This window comes from Tamandua tetradactyla, chromosome 25 (genome assembly GCF_023851605.1).
Source record: "Tamandua tetradactyla isolate mTamTet1 chromosome 25, mTamTet1.pri, whole genome shotgun sequence".
Classification (NCBI taxonomy): domain Eukaryota; kingdom Metazoa; phylum Chordata; class Mammalia; order Pilosa; family Myrmecophagidae; genus Tamandua; species Tamandua tetradactyla.
In genome coordinates, this window is record NC_135351.1 from 24,677,715 (window position 1) to 24,685,477 (window position 7,763).

The window sequence follows — 7,763 nt, forward strand, 5'->3', positions numbered from 1 at the left end:
AAATTTTAAAATCCCCACTGCTTTAGGTTTTCTTTTCTTTTTTCGCATGGGCAGGCACCGGGAAACGAACTTAGGTCTCTGGCATGGCAGGCGAGAATTTTGCCATTGAGCCACCGTCACACCGCCCTACTTTAGGCTTTAATCATAGAGTCACTGATCACAGCCTTATAAAATTTTTAGATTAGAAAAGAACTTTAGAAAACATTTGACTCATCTCTCTAGTCTGAGCCTATCAAATTTCTTTCACATAGCATTCAGATGTGTTTTGCTCTGGAAAGTGGTCCATGCTCCAAAATTAACTATGATTATCAAAATCATTATTAAAATCCCTGTCTGATGAGCCTGGCCCTGGCACAGTGGGATCAACAATGCCATCCTGACTAAAAGGGGGAAAAGATGTGTAACATACTAAGTTATCAGTGTCTGAGAGAGTTCGAATAGAGTCAAGAGGCTACTCTAGAGGTCACTCTTACACGCAAGTGTCAGTTAGACATGCTACCTGTCATCACTTGCCAGCGCCCAACCAAAACCATTCCACTCAATCCTAAAGAACACCTAGGGCAATATATAAGATTCTACAAAGGTTCTATGCGCTAGGGTAACTTTCCAGAAACCTGCAACCTCTAGATGGGTCCCTAGACCAGATATGTCCTGAAATACAGAGGGGCCAACTAGAACATCAGCTAGTTCAATGTAAAAATATGGGATTGATACTTACCTGGCAGGGGAGATACCATGATCACGAAGGTGGTTTTCCCAGGGCGAGGCTTATCCATTACACTCCGGATGTGCTGACCCCTGCAATTTCCCCAAATGTGGGAAACTCGACTGCATAATTTGTGGTAGTGGGGGACTGCGTTCGCGCTCTCCCCTGGTAAAAAAAAATAAAAATAAAAATAAAAATATGGGATTGTAACCATACCAGACTCTGAAATCTGTTCTATAGCTAATTGTTGTGATGTGCTTTTAAATTTATTGCTTTTTTGTATATATGCTATTTTTCATGAAAAGAAAAAAAAGTCAATTGTGATGATAAAAACAATAACAACAGCAAAAACAAACAAACAAAAATCCCTGTCCCCTCAAAACAAACTCATGTCTTTCCTTTGGAACAGCTGTTACATAGGTTTTAGGAGAAAAATATCAGTATGATTGAAATTTTGTTTGATTAAATGATCAACTGTGGCTAACTACTTGAGACATATTTACGTTTTTAAAAAGAAGATGCTAATTAAGTTAAATCAAGTAAACTGTGGCAGGGTGGGTAGTTTGACTAAATGAAATGAGAACATTCGGGAAATGTGGGAGGAGATCTTTTTAGCTGCAGGATAGTAATTGGTTGTCATTTTGGCAGGCTAAGTGGTGGCAGGCCTCGGGAATCTGCACCAGGGTTGATTCCTCTAAGTTGTTTCAGCTTCTCCCAATTAATTCCCCCTCCCCTTCCATACCCACATGTTCTCTAAAGGAGTTGAGGGTTCAGGGGCAAGTTTGTAGGTTGAAGTATGTATTACTAAAATAATTTGGCCAAGCCGCTCTAGAAAACGGGCAGTTTTTCCGAAGGTTAAACATAGAACTACCATGTGACCCAGCATTTCCACCTCTAGTATATACCCCAAAGAATTTAAAATAGGGACTCAAACAGATACCTGTACACCAACGTTCATTGCAACATTACTTACAATAACCAAAAAGTGAAAACAACCCATGTGTCCACTGGCAGGTGAATGGGTGAACCAAATGTGGTACATCCATACAATGGAATATCATGCAGCCATAAAAAGGCTTGAAAGTCTGATGCATGCTACAACATGAATGAATCTTGAGAGCATTTTGTTGAGTGAAATAAGCCAGACACCCAAAGGACAGATACTGTGATTCCTCTTCTATGAAATAGTTTGAATAGGCAAGTTCATAAGGAGAGAGTGGTGGTGGTAACACAAACTGTGAATGTAATTAATGCCACTGAATTGTATACTTGAAAAGGTTAAAGTGGCAAGTTTTTTACATGTGCTATTTTACATGTGATATATATGTCACCGCAAGAAAATTCAATTAATAAAAAATCAATGGGGTGGGCAATGGTGGCGCAGTGGCAGAGTTCTCGCCTGCCACGCCGGAGACCCGGGTTTGATTCCCAGTGCCTGACCATGCAAAAAAAAATAGCATTTTGTGAACCAAACTCAGCCCTGCATATTTAGGGAGTAAAGAACTCCAAGACAGTCTCATTTCCTCCAGGACGATTTGTAAAACACATGCTTGTAAGCTAGGGACAGCCAATTGTTTCCCCCTTTTTGCTGCCATTAACAGAGGCCTTAACAACTGTGGAACATTTAAAAATAAATCTGACAAAAGATGATTGAAACTCTTCATTTCTACTGTGGTTCTCTAACTTGTGCACACTGGCTGTTCAGTCACGAGAGCCTTTTCCTCCACCTGATTTCCGTGTGGCTCTGATCCCAGGGAGGGAGCGCTTTTCTCACTACCTCTGTGCCATGTCTGATTCAGGCTAGTCCAGCTGGAAGTAATGTTAGCTGAGCATTTATACCCCAAGCCTGCCTCTCCATAAGTGACTTCATGTTTCCTGAAACCAGTTCCTGTCAGCTGTTACATAGGCATTTGTTACACAGGCTTTGTTTAGATACCTATAATTACACCAATTATGCCAATCACTGATGTTTATAAAGGATTTAAAATTTTATACATCCAGAAGACTCTATCAGAAAGCAGTATCTGAGCCAGTGTGAGGCCCCTGCAGAGGCAAAATAGACATTGCAACCGCTGCTGAGAGCCCCGTAAATGGAGTGTGAGCAGAGTAAGTGAGGCTTCTGATGGGCATACATGTCTTAGGCAAGTCGATTCTGTCACTAGAATCCAATTCTGTTTGGTGTAGAACCACTGACCTCAATTTAACTTTTATTTTCAAAGGAAAGAATAATGTGTCCAAGTTCATGAATTAAGCTTTTGACGTTAAGCCCTCTGCAATGCGACACGAGGATAAGATCGTTGGTATTCTCTGTCTCAGGCTCTACCTTTAGACACAATAAAAGACTAGACAAGGGCCACCAGTTAATGTGCTGACTTGGAGAGGAGAAGAAGGAGAGGAGAAGAATGGTCTGGCAGTGTCCAGCCAAGTCTTATTGGAGCCTTGAGGCAAAAAGAAAACCTGGTAACCCCCATCTTATCTTTTTTTTTTTCTAACACTTTTTTCATCATGGGGTATTTTTTTAATGTGTGTGTTAATTTATTTTAATTTTTAATTTTAAAATATTGCATTAAAATATTCCTTATCTTGCTTACCGTGTATTTTGAGTCCTGCCGAAATTACGTGCCCAATGCGACTGCCTCACTCGCCTTACCCTGCTCCTGACCCTGGATCCCGGTTGCAGGTTTGGTAGGTTTACTGTGTGGTTGCCTGGCTCAGTGACTGACCCATACATCTGACTTCTTTTTGTATGCCTGCATTTTATTTGTTTGCCAGTTGCCAGTGAGCTGGGCGGAATTTAACACTATTTTTTAGTTGAGCTCTTAAAACATTAAAGCAATTGTTCTTTTTTTTTATTAATTAAAAAATAAAGAAACAAAACATCAATATACATAATCAGTAATTCACAATATCATCACAGTTGCATATTCATCATTTCTTAGAACATTTGCATTAATTCAGAAAAAGAAATAAAAAGACAATAGAAAAAGAAATGAAACGAACACAGGAAAGAAAAAAAAAAGATTATACCTACCATACCCCTTACCCCTCACTTTCATTGATCACTAGCATTTCAAACTAAAGTTATTTTAGCATTTGTTCCCCCTATTATTTACTTTTATTCCATATGTTCTACTCCTTTGTTGACAAGGTAGATAAAAGGAGCATCAGACACAAGGTTTTCACAATCACACAGTCACATTGTGACAGCTGTATCCTCAAGAAACATGGCTACTGGAACACAGCTCTACCTTTTCAGGCAGTTCCCTCCAGCCTCTCCATTACATCTTGAATAACAAGATGATATCTACTTGATGCATAAGAATAACCTCCAGGATAACCTCTCAACTCTGTTTGGAATCTCTCAGCCATTGACACTTTGTCTCATTTCCCTCTTCCCCCTTTTGGTCAAGAAGGTTTTCTCAATCCCTTGATGCTAAATCTCAGCTCATTCTAGGGTTTTTCTCAATCCCTTGATGCTGAGTCTCAGCTCATTCCAAGATCTCTGTCCCACGTTGCCAGGAAGGTCCACACCCCTGGGAGTCATGTCCCACGTAGAGAGGGGTAGGGTGGTGAGACTGCTCATTGTGTTGGCTGGAGATAGAGGCCACATCTGAGCAACAAAAGAGGCTCTCTTGGGGGTGACTCTTAGGCCTAAAATTTTAAGTAGACTTGACCTATCCTTTGCGGGGTTAAGTTTCAGATGAACAAACCCCAAGACTGGGGGCTCAGCCTATAGCTTTGGTTGTCCACACTAAAGCAATTATTCTTAAAACGGTTGTTAGTGTGCTTGAGAAATTGTCTAGGATGCCTGTTTAAAATGTGGATTTCCACTCTTCACTCCAGAAATTCAGATTTATTCTGCTGAGGTGGAATTTCGCTCTCTGTCTGTTTGCATTTTTAAACAAAAATGCTTCTGATGCAGATGGTTTATATACCACACTTGAGAAATTCATTACAAGTATATTTTAAAAGTTTCTATATCAAAGGGTAGTCATGTTTTGTGGGTTACACCCTATAACGCTGTTACTCTCCAAGTAAACACTATAAGGAACAGAGACCCAGAACTAGAAACTTCTGTAACAGGGGTCTGGGAACAAGCTCCAGCAAGACAGGATCTTCACATAATTCAGCAGACATTAAATAAACAACACGTGTGTGAGAATGTGATCTCTAAAAGCAACTCACAAATGCAAAAAGTTATTATTACAGTTACTCAGTATTTTTAGAGATGCTGATGCTCCATAGAACATTACATTCCTTTACAAATCCCCATTCAGCCAAATTCTCCAAATTTCATAGAATTATCCCATAACTAATGGAATGCTATAACAATATTTCTCAAACTGAGGTCTGAGGACCACTTATTTATTATGCAATCCACAAATGGTAAGGTGACTTCTGAAAATGTTATCCGGAGCTTCCCCAAATGATCCTTTACAGCCTGATGGACTTGTGGAAAGTTGTAGAAATATCTCCATCAAGATGGGAGGAACTAAATCATAATAGACACTAGTCCTTACTAGCAAGTTAATATGGGCACATTCTATGAGTTTGATGGATTATTTATTTCCTCTGGTTCTCACAGAACTAAGAGGAACTTGATTCAAGATCATGAAGTCAACAGTCAATAGAAGGAGAATTTGAACCCAATAAATAGGACACTGAGAACAGAGGACTTGACCACCACACCATACCTTGCAGTGCTAAGGGAGTACTGAGCTTAAGTCTCTTCCTTTCCAACATAACATTACCAATGAGTTTTAGCAACGTGTCTTCACAAGACAGTATTCCAGATGACTCTCCACCTCTCTTCTCAGTTGTCGACATTTCATGTGTATGAAGGGCCTTTGAAGGGTGACCACCCCGTCACTCAGCATAAAGCATATGCGTGTCTGAATAACCCCGAACCATCCTAAATTGCCACATCTCATCTTATGTACAGCTCCTTGCCCTCCACAATATGGGCTTTTTCTTTCATGTGGCTGCTAAGCTTCAACATCCTCAACTGATGCTCGTGGACCCATCATTTATTTCACTAGAATTTTATTATATAGTGATTTTGGCTAGCATAGGATGAATTTGGTCCTATTTCTTTAATGGTGCGTAAGCCCTGACTCTCTCCAATGCAACTGCATCTTTCCTCACCCATGCTGGCTTTGGGTAAGGCATGCTCTGTGTTCGGTATTCTCTGTTATCTTTCGAGGACATGATTGTTTTACTCTGAGGGAAAAGAAGGGATGTGCTTCTTTGGGAAGTCAGGCTGCAGAAGAGATTTCTGCCCCTCACCCTTCTTTGTGCTCTGCTGTTGAGTGGGGGCTTCTAGCTCTGATGATTTCTGCTTTACTTTTTCAGCTGGTGGAGGTCTTTCTAAGCCATTTCCTTTCTCCTTTTTGGGAATTGGGGAACAGCAAGTGCATGGAGGAGTGGCTGGTGGAAAGGCAGCAAAGCCTGGGAACTGTCAGAAAGATATGATGTATTTTATCTATTTATTTTTTTAATTTAATGTGTGGGAGTGAACAGGGTGAAGTTAAAAGGCAAATTTAGTTTCTCCACCCACATTCCCTCAAAACACACACACCACCTCTCTCACTCAATCTCTTATGTCATACTGTTTCTACCAGTTTCTCCCTCTGTTGCTTTGCTAGGAAAGGAAGGTGATATTTTGAAAGACATTTGATCTATCTAATGGAAGGGAAAGAAAACAGGGAGATGAAATCAGGGGGATTTCTGAGAAAGAAAGTCTAATACAGAAAGGACAAAAGAGTGAGTCATCAGGCTAGAAGCAACCATGAGAAACCATCTGGCTCAGTGTTTCCTAGCTTTTTAAAGGGATATTTGTAAATTTCTAAATTGGCTGACAATGACCTTTTTGGCTGTGCTGGGGAGGGAGCATTTTTTTCCCCACTGATAATGAATACTTAAGTAGAGATTGAGGTAAGGCATTATATTTTGGCAAGGACAGCTAAAATGAACCTTTGAAAGCAATACTGATAACGAAAGGGAAACACAGAGCTTAAATAAGGTGGCAAACACTGGTTTACCTTTTTCCTTGCTGCAGATTCCCCTTTCCCACTGTAGTGGCTGAAAATGGCAGATAGTTCCCAGCCTCCTCTGCAGCCGGGAATGGCCAAGTGTCCCATGAGATGACTGATGACGTAAAGGAAAGTCTGCTGGGGGGGGGGAAAAGGGATGTCTGAAATGATTTTCCTGCCTGATAATGGATGAGAAGCCTATGATGAGTGCCTATTCCTGTTGCCTTCCTGTTTGCATGATGAGCCTGTGAAGTTTGAAGTAGCTGTGGCAGCTTTCCTGTGGCTCTGAGGGAAAGCCCAAAAGAAACACTGAGATAGTAAACAACTGAACCAATTCAAAAAATGATACTGCTAAACTTCCTGTTAAATGGGGAAAACAAAATCCATAGTGATGAAGCCACTTTTAATAAGGTAGTCTGTGGCTTGCAAGCAGAATTGTACCTGATATAGAGAAGATCATTTTCATGTAGAAACAGTTATTGATTGCTTGCTCTGAGGCAAATGAAATTGCTATTCAACTATTATCACCACTTATATCACTGACAACAAATTTATTAAGCACTTATTATATCCTTGTACTTTATTTATATTCTTTCATTTAATACCAACCTTATAAAATAGTTATTATCCCTCTTTTATAGATAAGAAAATGAATTACAGAGAAGTTAACTAATTTGCCCCAGGCAATAGCTAATAAAAAGTAGAACTGGGATTTGAACATAGGCTGTCTGATTCTACAACTTACTCTCTTTTCCGGTAGGCATGCAACAAAAAAGTTAAAGTACAGCATATGTGGTAAGGCAATTTTTTAAAAAAGTAGTTAACTATACACAACAGCATTCACTTAGCCAACATATTACATTATCGATATATTGCTTCTTTAAATACCAATTGATTAGATTTCATTTGCAAGATTTTCAAATATCTGAAATACTAAAAGTTTGCCAAGAATGAATTCACAAAAGAAAACGAAAGGCACTTTTGAAGAATCATCGAATCTTGGGCTTGAAGGAGACTCAAAAAAA

The 7,763-nt window shown here is 39.7% G+C and overlaps 1 non-coding gene across 1 annotated transcript; it reads left to right on the forward strand.

Moving 5' to 3' along the window:
• The first annotated feature begins 710 nt into the window (after positions 1–710).
• Positions 711–874, forward strand: LOC143669378 (U1 spliceosomal RNA). The gene has a single exon (XR_013168890.1). It is a non-coding gene; the product is annotated as a U1 spliceosomal RNA (small nuclear RNA).
• Positions 875–7,763: the final 6,889 nt, after the last annotated feature.